General features: G+C 45.5%; 1 long non-coding RNA gene across 1 annotated transcript in view; it reads left to right on the top strand.

The window, feature by feature from the left end:
* Positions 1-460: 460 nt before the first annotated feature.
* Positions 461-14,566, top strand: part of LOC142826599 (uncharacterized) — a 56,763-nt gene continuing 42,657 nt past the window's right edge. The window contains exon 1 of the long non-coding RNA XR_012900829.1: positions 461-595. This is a non-coding gene — a long non-coding RNA (uncharacterized LOC142826599). The remainder of the gene's footprint in view (positions 596-14,566) is intronic.

Genomic DNA, 14,566 nt, shown 5'->3' with positions numbered 1-14,566 from the left:
TCTTTGCAGGACTGAGGCCTAAATAGGCAAGAAAATGGATGGATAACAGGTATTATATCCATTGCACAGACTGGGGCTCACCAAAGGTGATAGAGCTAGGAATTAAACCTGGACCTTCTGAGTGCTGGTTCAGTACCTTAACTACAAAATCATCCTTCCCCTGTTTCACCTGCAAGACTTGGTAAAGAGAGCTAATAGGTGATTTGTTCTTGTAGGATTAGGTGAGTATACAAACGGTTAAATTAGGTTAGATAAAGAATATATATGTTTTGCAAACTGTGTAAAAAGGAATAAGGGATTGTGATGGGGCAAACAAGCCCCACACTAAAGGGCTGAGAGTAGCCCAGGCCCAGCTGGCTGAAAGGGCCCCACCCTTACAGCCCTGCTGGGCATGCTCCCAGCCGGGCCAGTATATAAGGCAGGCAGTGGCCCAGCAGAGGAGAGGGCACCTAGAGGTCAGGAGGAGCCAGGCTGCAAATCTAGTATCCCTGCGGCATCTCAGACTCAACTGAAGGCTGGCGTGGGACCCCGGGAGTGAAGCTCACCCCAACCCCATGGAGTAACGGGCACACCTACCCTGCCAACTCCAGCCCCGGTAAGGACCGCCACACAGATGGACAGGCTAGGAAAGGGGGGTGCTAGGGTGGTAGGAAGCGGCCCAGGGCAGAGGTTTCCTGATCCAGCTTAGTGCGTAGGGGCTGGATTCCCCACCAAGCTGGCAGGACCTAGAGTCCCTGCCCACAGGGCCCTGGGCCTGGACCCGGTGGACAGGGAGGGCCCGGGTTCCCCTACCACCTCTTGCTGCACCTGGGGAGTCACCCGGGCCTGGAGAGGCTTTTCCCCAGAACTAGGCCTGGCTACTGTATATGCCCTGAGAGCAGGGCTGAGACTTTTGGGGATTTGGGGTACCGTATATACCCTGAGGGAAGGGCCTGGACCGAGGGAAGGGCCTGGACCAAGACATGGGCCAGTAGAAGGGGGCAGCAACCCCCGTCAGGGACGTCCCCCCTGACAAGGATCTTTCGGAAAAGGCTTTATTTTCCAAAAGATCCCTGTCTTGCCTAGCGCTTTTTGACGGCAAAGCTCCGAGCTGGAAAAAAGTGGCAGCCATGTTTATGCAAATGAAGCGGGGGGGATTTAAATCCCCGCTTCATTTGCAATTGCGATGTGTCTAATTTGCATCCCTTTTACGGAAAAGGGATGCAGTCTAGACACAGCCATAGAGTATAAAAGAGTGAACTCTTAAAGGGTTTGTTGCTTGTACTTGCCTGTCCAGTTGGAGCCAATGCCAGCATGGCTTTGAGCATCACGGGTGTAGATCTGTGGTAAGATCTGATCAGAGCTTATTACTCCATTTTTACTGTATGGCTACATCTACATTGGCAAGATATTGCGCAAATACTTTTAATGCAAGAGTTTTTGCATTAAAGTATTTGCGCAAGAGAGCGTCTACACTGGCATGTGCTTTTGCGCAAGATATGTGCTTTGCGCGAAAGCATCCATGTCAGTGTAGATGCTCTCTTGCACAAGAAAGGTCCGATGGCCATTTTAGCCATCGGGCTTTCTTGCGCAAGAAATTTATGTTGCCTGTCTACACTGGCCTCTTGAGCAAGAACAGTTGTGCAAGAGGGCTTATTCCTGAGCAGGAGCATCATAGTTCTTGCGCAAGAAGCACTGATTTCATACAGTAGAACATCAGTGTTCTTGTGCAAGAACTCCCCGCCAGTGTAGACAGGCAGCATGTTTTTGCGCAAAAGTAGGTGCTTTTGCGCAAAATCATGCCAATGTAGACACAGCCTATGAGTCTGATGATTGATTTAAGACACATTTGGAGTGGCTGTTTAAATACCATTTGGATTTAATAAAGGAATGTACAGCTAATTTGGTGGAGTGGTGGTATCATATCCGTGTTAGTCTGTTTTGACAAATAGCTTATGTCCAGATACATTTGTTAGTTTCTAAGGTGTCTCAGGACAACTCATTGTATTAATAACAATTCCAACAGTTGCAAAGGGTTTAGTAGCCTTTTGGAAGTTACATATTTACTGAGCATACATGGTGCTGTACAGAGAGGAACACCCTACTCCATGCCCAAGGAATTTTAAATGCAAGCCCTCACTCCTGAAAACAGAGCCTCACATGCTTAACTTTTCGTACATGGATAGTTCCTTGTAAATTGAAAGTTTTTTGGCCAAGGTGTAGGCTCTTCCTCTCTCTGGACAGCACTGGGTTCATGGTCTGTGTTCAGTAAATGGTAACTTTCTGGTTTCAAATGATGGATAAGTGCAACAGATCTTAACTGTGGCTCTCCTTGTCTTTGGGGAGCCAGAGGTGAAAGTAAGTGGATGCCTCTGGCAAGAGCTGGCTGAGCTGCGGTAAAAGCCAGCAGGGAGCTATTTAAAGAGCTGGCAGGGAGGCAGGTTGCAATAGGACAGAACCTGTAAGAGATTTTAAGTTACTTCACCGCTGCTGGGAGCACTGGTGCGGCTGCGCTCATTGCCAGGCTCATTGCAAATGGCTGAAGCCCAAGGATGACTAACACATATTTTGATTAGCAGGGCTCGACAAATAACGCAATCTACTTGCCTGTGGCGAGTAGATTACAACCCAGAAGAGCCAGGTTCGGGCGATCTGCACATGCACAGAACGATCTGTGCACGCGCAGATCGCCAGACAGCGCAGCTGGCGAGCGGGGCTTGCCGCGATTTGGCGAGCCCTGTTGATTAATATTTACTTTGTGTAACTGAAAAATGTAAAAAAGTCTCAGAGGGGAAGCCGTGCTAGTCTGTAACTTTAAAAACAATGAGTAGTCTTGTGGCACCTTAGAGACTAACATAGACAGCTAGAGAGGTAGATATATCGCTTTTGTGGGAAAACCCACATCCTCAGATAAGCTAGCTACCGTTTGAAAAATAAAGTCTCACCTCTGCTTCCCAATAGGAATGATTTTATGCTAATATCTGTTTTTACAGTGTACCATCCCATTCTGTCAATGAATCATAGCATGACAATGACTTTGGAAGGTATACATACAATCCAGCTCCCCAGAAATCATCTTTGTTCTCAGAATCTAAATTTAGGAACCAGATATCCTTCTGCTAGACTTGTTCTGTTCTCCACTTTTACCTCTTTCTGGTCGAGAGCTCTGTATTAATTTAGATTTAATCAAGCCATAAAGCCATCAATCAAGCCATCTGTTCCAAAACACTTCACCCTTTTCTTGGTAATCTTGAGCAAGTTTTAATTGCACTGCCTTGTGGTTCGGGTGTGGCATCTTACAGGATAATCTTCCATTCAAAACCTCACTACTGACAGCTTGTGCTGATATTAAAATTATGTTCCATAAACTCTTTTATATCTCAAACTCTACATACCGATTTAATTAATCAGTTCCATTATCACTCTTCATTTTTATTACAGATGTACAAGTATATCTCTTAAATATTTTACTTTTAATAACATACTATCTAATTTTATTGCAATTTCCATGAACCACTTAGCCAACAGGTTTGAATGGCTTCCTTTTCTCAAAGATCCATTGTCTTTTGAAAACAGTTAAGGACAAGGCACTTTTCTTTGCCCCCTGTACAATCTGGCAGTAGTACCAATAAACATTCCCCTCAATCTGCCAAGGCTCAAATGTGGAAATCAATGTGTGACAAAGACCCAAAATGAGGGACAGAAAGCTTATTCATGCAAGTAGCTTAAATGCTGTTACACTACAGGAAGGATTCTAAGTCAGTCTTTCTATAACCTACCTTTCATGATACCTTATTTCTGGTATGCATGGATTTTCAACATTAAAACTAAAGGGACACCTAATTTGTGAGGCATATGGCTAACTTTAGAACTAAAATTGGGGGTGTCCCTCAAAATGGGATATGGCAACAAATAACCCTGAAAAAAAAACCCCAATATAACAGCTGGCATTAAAAATAGAGCAACCATTTTTTATTTCTATACACTGTTTCTAAACGTTTGAAAGCAACTTTTGGTTGTTTGTCATTGGTATGTGTGGCCAGAGGCCTATGAAAATAGCATTCGACAGAGGGAGTGAAGATCCCGTGATCTTTGTATCCTGGGCACATATACCCACTTTCAAAAGTTCAGAATGAGGTTATTTTAATATTTCTTTCTACCAGTATGAAGCAGTTCATAGCTATTTTGGATTAATCTGATGCTTGGGGTAAGTTTGCTGTGATAACTATTATCATGCCTTGACATTGTTTCCTTCAGCGATTCTCTACTGATGCTGCATTCTTTGAATTTTCTTTCCATCATTCAGACTCGCCTCTCTTTTTCCTTCCCATAATCACTCTTTGATCTCTCCTCCAACCTTCTCTTCTTTTGCTCCAGCCTTTCTGGTGGAGTCTTTACAAGTCTAGCTCCCCGGTAACCATGAAGAATGTTTTGTGTTTGGTGTGTGGTAAAGGTCAGACTCTCCACAAGCTCTGGATGAGAATGTCTCTGGCTCTCTGCCACGTCAGCTGCTTCTTCACCACTAGGGCTGCCGGCTAGTGACAGACATGGCTGTGCTGGTGTGGGTTTCTATGGCATATGCGTGGAAGAGGCTGGACAGTGGGTGTGGTTTGTGTGTTCTGCAGTGAGGGAGTCTGTTGGGAGGGTCCTAGGTGGAGGGGGAGGTTTGTGTTTGGGGTGCTGGGCAGTAAGAATTCTGTGTGAGGTGCTGTGTCATTGTGGTGGTGTGGCTGTGAGGAAGAGCAAGGGGCAGGTGGCAGTGGGAAAATCTGTATGTTGGGGAACTAGGGTGTGGGGGTTCTGTGTGGGGTGCTGGGTAGTTATGATGGGAGTGTAGAGGGGTGCTAGATAGTTGTATGAGGGGTGCTGGGCAGGAGTGGTGGTGTGCAGGGTGCTATGCATTTGTTATGGGGAAGGTCTGTAAGGGGCGCCTGGGCATAGGGAGCTGGGGCATGTTGGATGAGAAGGGCTGTGTGGCACACTAGACCCACTCCCGAGGCAATCCAGATAGTGCATCAGTGTTAGCATATTTCACCTAAGGCTGCTACTGGATGTCATGTTGATATAAAGTTGCCCAAATCAAGTCAAAGCCCCATGGTGCTTTGCAGCCAGGCCAAAGGCAAAATGGAGAAAAATGGTCTGTGCACAGTTTTAGTTACATATGCTGAGAAATGCTGCAGGGCAGTTGCCAGATAAGCATGGAAATTTATCAAGGTTTGTGAAGCTGATTCTTGTAAACAGTTACACTGGGAAACCAGCTCTCACAAACAGAACTATTAACCACAAATGAAGGTAGCAATTAAGTGATTTATCAGAAAACAGATGCATTCAGCTCTCAAGAAAAATGTATTGATCAAAACATGGGAATTGGTTGTTGCTATAGCTGTAAGTGTGATTGGAAAAGGTGTTATGCATCCATAATAAGAAAGCAGCTAATAATAAAGTAATATAATATTTATATTCATGCTGAATTGTCTAGCTCTGAAATAGTTCTGCAGTTACATACTGTAACCTTTGCATAATTCTTGTTCTTTATATTTCTGGCGAGTACAATAAAGCTTGCAAAATACACTCAAGACTTCAGGCATTTGCGCTATGTCTGGCTACTATACACAAAGCTGTTTTCTAAATATGTATGGAGCCAGATGAGAGTCTGTAAGCTTTATAGTGTTAGCCAGTATCTATGCGATAGTGCATTAGTGTGCTATGTAATATCACATAAGGATTTTGTTCAATTATGAATTTAATTCATGTTAAGTTCACCTCAGAATGCTTTTTATTTGTGTTTAACTATGTACTCAGGGATGAAATGTGAAGAATAGTAAACTTCAGTGCTAGGAATGTAGACAGTCCAGAAGGACAGGACAAGATGAACAATTTTGTTGGTACGTAACTAACATGCCTTTTGTACCAGTCTGTTGCTGGTGCAGGATGTATCTAAAGTTTGGCTCATTTCTGGTTGCAAACTCCATCCTGTTTATGTGTGCAAGTCTAGAAAAAAGTCTTCAGAAACATGTTGAAGAAAATAAGAACAATGGGCTATATTTGAAATAATGCAAAGAAATGGTGAAATCTTCCTGTGATGTAAGCAACCCTAATTTCTAATATCTATCAGCATAGAGAGAAGCTGAGGTTTTGAGGCAGTTAACTAGATGCACTGCTGAATCCCAGACGGGGTGGTAACATGTTGGTCTTCCTTTCTGTATTAAGCAGTATTAATGTTTGCCCGATGCACTTTAATATAAAAAGTTGACTCAGCTTAGCTATGATATCTCCTGTTGAATTAAATCAAACCTGTGGCGATATGCAACTAAGATTAAAATATACGTCTGAATCCTTACAGCTGCCAGAGAGAGAATCTTGGCCTCTCTAGTCCCCTGGGCCACCTTGTTGAGAGGAAGGGCAGAGCAGGGGCAGGGAGGAGGCAGGGCCTGAGGTGGAAGGGAGTTGATCCTTCCCTTTCCTGGGCTGGGGGAGGGGGTCATGGGGCCAATGGCTGGTCCAGCCCTCCTTCACCAGTCACTTCTGCGCCTGAACATAAGGTCTTATAATGGGAATTGTTGGACAACCTTAATTAAAGCCATTACTACTAATAACCATTAGGACTTGCTGTAGCCAATATACAATTTTTGTAACATATCCACTGCACATGTATTGCTTACTTTTAGGGAACTTAGTGCTTCTGAAAAGTACCCTTGTCACACTACGAGGCTATGTTTACATTGCCTCTCTCTTGCGCAACAACATATGCAAATGAGGCGAAGAACGGCTCTTGCACAAGAGGGGGTTTATGCACAAAAAGGAGATGTGTAGACGGCTCCTTTTTGCGCAAAAGCCTCTTGTGCAAAAATAGAGCCGCATAAATTATGCAAAGGAGTCACAACAATATTCCATGCTTTGCCTCATTTGCATGTTTTTGCAGAAAAAGCTATAGTGTAGACATAGCCCTACAGTCAGGTACCTTTCAGAGGTGGAGTGCTGAGATCTGACTTATTCACCTCTGTGTACAGGCCTGACTGCCAATGATACTTTTTAAAGTCAATAATAGTCCTACTTACAGAAGCTTCATAAATAAATTAGGATGCAGATCTTACCTTTTAGTGCAGGGTTCAGCAGCCTTTCAGGAGTGGCGTACTGGTATTTAACTTATTCACGGATCTCTGTGCCAGGGGAATGTAGGGGGAGGGGATGCCAGAGCAGGCTGGGTACTGTGACCTTATTTTCTGAACCAGTGGCAGCTAGGGAGAATGGTTTATTTTAAATGATGAAACAGATTAAGCATTTTAACTTCCTCATGTTAGTTTATCAAACTTCATTTTAAATAAAGTAAAATATTATGTCCAACACAAAGGTTTCAATGTTTTCTTTCTTTATGGCAGGGGTGGGGAACCTTTTTTAGGTCGGGGGTCACTGACTCACAGAAATCAGTTGGGGACCACACAAGTGAGAAGCAAAAACTCCTCCAAAAACTCCCAATGCTCACCGATGTGGCCCCCAACTGAGACACCTCATTCCTCTGGTGCCCCAGCCTCACAGGGTGAGGGGAAGGAAAGTGAGGGACTGAGGCTCAGGGCTTCCCATAGACCAGATTTATTTTACTGGTGTTTCAGAGTTAGTGGATTTTATGGACCTCCTTAGGCTCTGAGGTAGGGACAAAAATGAGGGGTTCAGTGTATGACAGGGCTGCCAGCAAGTAGGATAGGGATGGGATGCAGGATCTGGCAGGGAGCTGGGGTGCAGAAGCAGGCTGGAGTAGGGTGTCTGGACAGGTGGAGGGAGCAGGAGCAAGTGAGGGTGCAATGTGTGTGGTCAGAAGAGAAAGTGCAGGAGCAATGTGGATGACGGAGCAGGGTGGGGTGTCTGGCCAGGAGAGACGGTACAGGAACAAGGGAGGGTGTCGGAGCAAGTTGGGGGTGCTGGGTCTTGGGAGGGAGGGAAGTGAGGGGATTGTGGTGGGGAGAGGGTTTCTGGGCATGAGGGGGAACTTACTTGGCTTTGTGCCCCCTACAGCAATGGCTGCAGCCACGCTGTCCTGGCCACCCAGAAGGAGGCCCCTCTGTTGGGGCTCATGTGTCTGGGACAGCCCCGGAGGCCCCACTGCTGTGGCCCACATAGTCTAGGGCTGGTCCTTGAAGCTAGAGGTGCCGCTGCTGCTGCTCCCGGTCAGCCCCAGACTGTGTGGCCACGACAGTGGCACCTCTGGTTCTGGCTGAGGTGCTCCTGAGGGCCCTCAGCCCCAGCATTGCCTCCTCCCACTGCAGCCTAACCTGCTGCAGGGAGGAGGGAGCGCTGTACAGCAGCTGCGCGGGGTGGGGCTTAGCTCCCTCCTGCATGCTGCTGAAAATCGGCTTGTGTGCCATAAATTGCCGACCCCTGATCTAAAATCTTTCATGTATCCATAGATCAAAAAGTGGAACATTTTTTCCCACAGTGCTCCATCCATACACTTCATACCTCCAGAAAAGAGAGAAGTTCAGATTCTATGCTAGTTTAATCCATGGCCTCTTGTCTTGGCTGACACACAAGGACTGAGGGAAATATCTTTAACAAAGTTAAAGGTTTCGAGCTATCCTGTCTCTCTCAGCATTTATATGAAGATTATACCCATGTGGCTGTTAGGTTGAAACCTAGTGGAATGATTCAGTGGCTATAACAGTCAAAGGAAAAAAAATCATATTCCTCCTCAAAGTGTTTTTAAATGGCCTGCCGGTCTTATAATGCCAAGTTACAAGAGAAACAAAGCACGCTGGCCATGCATTGCAAGAAAACAAAGCTGGAACTCCCCAATTATGTTACCTTCCTCTGGCCTGTAGGTGGACATGATGAGATTCTGGGTGTGGAGTTATTCCTAAGCATCCTCATTACTCCAAAACAGGCACTTCTCATTGAGTTTCCTACCAGGGAACCCCCACTAGCCTGCAAACTCATCCTGCCTCTCTCTATAATCTTGTTTACTTATGCAAACAGTAGAGGAATATGAACTATGGTTAACCTAATTAGCTAGGGGCAAAACAGTGTCCATGCCTTCTCTCACATATGCATGGTTATTTTAACAGTCCTATTACACAAACAACCATAGAAATGTGTCTACTTTATTTGATAGGCCTTAACAAAGATGTCTATAATCTTTATAAATAAATCTCTATGGGTATGTCTACACTACCCCGCTAGTTCGAACTAGCGGGGTAATGTATGCATACCGCACTTGCTAATGAAGCCCGGGATTTGAATTTCCTGGGCTTCATTAGCATAAGCGGGGAGCCACCATTTTTAAATCCCCGCTGCTTCGAACCCCGTGCAGCGCGGCTACACGGAGCTCGAACTAGGTAGTTCGGACTAGGTTCCTATTCCGAACTACCGTTACTCCTCGTGAAACGAGGTGTACCGGTAGTTCGGAATAGGCACCCTAGTCCGAACTACCTAATTCGAGCCCCGTGTAGCCGCGCTGCATGGGGTTCGAAGCAGCGGGGATTTAAAAATGGCGGCTCCCCGCTTATGCTAATGAAGCCCGGGAAATTCAAATCCCGGGCTTCATTAGCAAGTGCGGTATGCATACATTACCCTCCTAGTTCGAACTAGGAGGGTAGTGTAGACATATCCTATGTGCTTGATTGTTAATGGCTCTGCAAACAGTAATAATCATAATGCATTGTTTTAAATATTTTCAGGCATCAGTGTCTCCTAATAATCATTTCTTACAGTCTAATAAAATGTTTTACAGATTATTTGATTGAATTACTAGAGAGGGTTAAATAAGGGATATGGATTATAGTGGTAAATGAGGCTGTAATTCCATTGCATAGCAGAGCTGTAATTCTTGTGACAACATCATTATATACTTAGCACTCCAAGTATTTTTAATCTTCAAAGCACTTCACAAACATGAATTATGCAGTTCATGCAAGGTCCTTTTCAGGTAAGGAACCAGAAAAAAAAATTCATATGATTTAATTACTGTGTCACTAAAAATCTGAGACTGAATTACAGCCTTCTACACTAGTTTTGGTAAATCTTGGTGTAGCCAAACAGCCCCTCCCCCCATCTTATCCATCTTATTTTGCCTCTCTGAGGTTCCTGAAGCATACAGGGCAGAGAGAGCAATAAAATCAGCATAGTCTATGCTGGCTCATCTGATCCTGGGAAGCTGAAAACATAGATATGAGGAGAGAACGATTAAGGCAATAAGCTGGCCTCGAGGCTGCGAGAAGTACCCGGCTGGCACCCATGTTGATACGAACACACAGTCCCTGGAAGAGGAATTTCCCACTGAGAAAAGAATGCCCAGTACTTCCAATTTAGTTATCTCTCTTACAAGTGTAAATTAAGTTCACAACTCCCTTGTAAGAACTGGTCTCACAAAAGACAGACCAGCACCATATGGCACCACAGATAAGAGAAATACGTGACCCCATGGGTATAAAGGTGGGTACAGCAGCGCACTCACTTTTGAGTGTCATTCTACCCTCTACCTGCTGGTCGGGTTAGGTGTTTGACCTCCCGAGGTTCTATGGGGACGCCCACCTCGTATTTTCGTCTTTCCTAGGAATTGAGGGACCAGCCCTGGCCTGACACGCTGGAGTCGAGAGGCACAGAAGGGGGTAAAAATTGTACCTGGATGTGGTCCTCTGTCTTAAGTGTACACAGACTTAGAGCTCTTTAAAGATTAAGCTGTTACTTGGTACTATTATTTCTGTTTTCCTATCTTTATCTTCTTTGTAACCATTTTTAAGATCTATATTTTGCTAGCAGTTAAGAAATAGAACAATAGCCATTGCAACCATGATTTATAAGCTTCCTCAATAAACCTGTAACTGTTTAAGCTTTAACCTGACTCCTTCAGTTGCTGTAACAGAACCAGGCACAATTAAAAAACTTCAGCCGGTCTTAAGGGACAGATATAGGGAGAGCTTGGGCGTTTGGATTTGTCACTCCCAGGTGGCAGATCCGTTGGGGCACTTCTCAGCCTCCCCCAGGCTGCCCGCTGCAAAGGAATCACAGATTCTAGCAGCTAAAATCTGAAGTGTAATAAGCTCTCCCTGCAAACTTATTGGGGCGCTCCAGGTTGCCCGCTGCAAGGGACTCCGGTCTCAGCAGTTGAAGTCTCGGGTGTATAGCACACACACACCACTCACTGCCCTGACCGTCGGCTGATACTTGGGGGGAGGGTTTGTATATAAATAACATAAATTGAAGTACTTTTTCTTGTATATAATATTCCTCTTACCTTCCCTATAATACTTCACTTTGCATTAGATTTCATCATTTCTTCAGTCACAGTTATAGTGACCAGTTTACAGTCTGACCCTGATGGGATGGAGTAGGCCCTGAAGCCCCCTGCTGGAGTCTTGAAGCCTTGCCACACCCCATACCAGGAAGAGAGCAGTACATAAGTCATCCAAGCTCCCTGGAGCAGCAATGTGAGAGGCAGCCAATCAGGCCCCAACAGGCCAGTGTATAGAAAGCTGTTGGGCCAGAGACAGCCAGTTACTCTTTGGCTCCCAAGGTGTGCAGGCTGGGTCCGAAGGTGTGCAGGCTGACTGAAGGAGTGGCAGTACCATGGACAGCTCACTGCAAAAAATTGGTCTTTTGAGACATTTAAAAGGCAGGTACGTACACTTGTCCAAGGGGTGTTGGACAACCCGTTACAGACAAAGAGCCAAAATAGTGGTGGATACAGCACAAAGAGCTAAGGGAAAGAAGTTGTTGAGCAAAAACAACAACAACAAAAAGTGCTGCCCCCCCTTTCAGAACAGTGTGTGGCCCAAGCAGGCTTCCATCGGCCACAGCGTCACATCTCACTGCACAAAGTGGTGCCCTGCCCAGATAACAAAAAAAGGTCAGAGCAGGGGACCATGAGAAGATCTGCAGGTGCGGGAGATCTGCAATTTTTCCTTTGAAGAGCTGCATGTGGCTTGTGAACCATGGGTTGGCCACCTTGCCATAGTATTTTGTTCGTCAGGTAGTATAGAAGTCCTAATTTGTTTGAATGCTTTGTAAACTGTGCCGCAGTACCTGGCCAATGGGAGCATCAAGGGAAAAGCCTGTAGGTGAGCACAAGGACAGAGAGCTTCCCTGAACTCACAGAGACACAGTTCTTACCTGGGGGGAATGGGGAACAGCAATGTGCAGAGCTGCCGCCACACACACACACACACACACACACACACACACCGCCAGACAGAGCTGAAATGCAGCACGCAGGTGCTTTCATAGCTGCATTCCAGGGCTCCAGGCTAAGGGGGCCTTCCTTATTCTGGGACATTGTGTTGCAGCCCCGAAAGCCCCTTTCATAATCTGGCCATGGCGGGGAGCCTGGAAGCCCTGCAAACTCTAGCTCAAGATGGAGCTCTCAGGAATTCTAAGCTCCCCACTCTGCAGTGGGGAAACACCTAACTCCCCATATGGGGGAGTGGATAGGGGGTGGATTGGTGCCCATAAATCAGGGGTAAAGAACTGTTTTATTAGTGGGTGGGTGGGAGGGAGGGAGAGTGGAAATCTAATTGAAACATTTTTTTCCTAAAACACACAAAAATCGGAATTTCCTTTTCTGTGGGAGTTTTGAACTTTCTAACTCTTGTTCCATATAGACGTGGAGGAAAAACTTTTTTGAAATGTCCAAAGTCCCATACAATGAAAATTCCAAGTTACAGCCAACTCTGTTTTAGTGCAACTGAGAATCATGGCCTAAGTCATTTCATCATGGTGGTACAAACTTGATGGTAGTGGTGCTCAGATTGTGTTCTCTACTCTGCAAATCCCTTCCTAATGCCTCTTACAATGAGATTTTTAAAATCAAGTGTGTAGACCATTGGAGAAATGGGTCCATGAGACAGTCCCAGTCTTATAAAGTGGCATATAACACAGAATGAAAGTCAGAGAAACGCTAGTCAAAGGGCTTGGCTTTACTGGGTTTGCTTCAATTAAACTATATCTGATACTACTAATAATACATTAAAAACTTATTTATCATTATAACTGCACTCACACTGTGAGTTCTATCAGTTTATATTAGCTTCTGATTTGATACAGTTAAATCAATCACACACAATCCCTCCCCACCCTCCACCCCATAAACTAGGTGTGTAATCCAGCCATAAAGATAAAAATTCTTTTTTGCTACTGTCCCTACTCAGGCTAAAGTCACGGTGACTTCAAAGGGGAGTTTGGCCTGAGAGAGGATTATAGGATCAGGTTTCACATCTTTCCAGTTGCTAAACTTGGCAGCTAAATGTGTCAGGATTGACTCCCTCTCTGCTTTCAAGAGCAGGTCAGACACAGAGGCTCCCCTTTCTTGGTGCTTGCAGTTTCCGGGTCACCAACCCGGAGCGGCTGCCCACTGACCCAGAGTGGGAGGAGCCTCTTCTAGAGCCCTGATGGGCAGAGCCCAGCCCCATCCCATCACCTGTCCAGAAGATGGGGTGTGGGGGACTAGAGTTATAAAAGGCCAACTGAGGAGCCCAGTCAGGCCCCGCTGCCAGAGGACCTAGATGACTACCCCACATTCCTGGCTGGGAGGCAGATGTGGACTTAAAAGAGGCCAAGGACTAGCCAGGACCACTGGTCTCACAGACAGACTTTGATCTAGAGCAGTGTTTCTCAACCTTTTTTTATAAAGTACCCCTTTTTTCCAAAAAAAAATAGTTTATAAGTACCCCCAGTACTTACAGTTTTCAGACACACAATTCTTTTCTACCATTGCGAAACATTTTTTAGACAACTTAATCATAGTCGGGCAGGCAATGAAATTTTTGGGTCTAAAAAGTACAAAACTAATAAAGCGCTATAAAACTTAAAACAAAAATTCAGTTTTCTCCAAATTTCAATTGTGTTGACGTTACCCTCTAAACTTCTCTTGAGTACCCCTAAGGGTACTTTTACCACTGGTTGAGAAATACTGATCTAGAGTAACTGCTGATCTTGTTGGAGGTTCCAGCCCCCAGAGGACCTGCCGTGGAGCCAGGTATGCCTGGAGCGGGAGTCTGGAAGTAGCCCAGGGAGAGCCAATCGTAGTCTGGCTGAACCAGAACCCATGACTGAGTCAAATTGTTGTGGGTAGGATTCCCACTGACCCAATGGCAGATGGATCTGCCACTGTTAGGGCCCTGGACTGGGACACAGTGGAGCGGGTGGGCCTGAATCCATGGGTTGCAATCTCTCCTTACCTCCACAAGTATAGGCCAACTGCCTGTGTTTATTGGCTCTCTGCAAGAGCTAGGAATCCTGGCTCTTTGTTTGCTGCCCCACCTGGAACCAGGGCCAGGATGTATAGCTGTTGGCTCGGCCTGATCATAGGCCTCAACCTTGGGGGAGGGCTTGGTGCATTAACTATTGGCTTGGCCTGAACATAGGCCTGAGCCCATGGACTAAAAAACACAGATGTTTGTTACAGGGACTGAGAGATTCACTTTATCAAGCTTTGTTTCCTATTTCTGTTGTTGATTCAGCCACACCAGAATCTTTTCTGGACACTGCTGAAGTGTCTTGGGACTGCCTATTTTACCATTCCAGATTGCAGAGGTGGATGCTTTTAGGTCCAGAATGCCAGTCTGGTCTGCACAGAAATGTAAGGTGGTTATAGCGGGCTATG

This window comes from Pelodiscus sinensis, chromosome 1 (assembly GCF_049634645.1).
Source record: "Pelodiscus sinensis isolate JC-2024 chromosome 1, ASM4963464v1, whole genome shotgun sequence".
In the NCBI taxonomy this organism is placed as follows: domain Eukaryota; kingdom Metazoa; phylum Chordata; order Testudines; family Trionychidae; genus Pelodiscus; species Pelodiscus sinensis.
The sequence above is the reverse complement of the archived record's forward strand: the minus strand, read 5'-3'. Positions and strand labels throughout refer to the sequence as shown.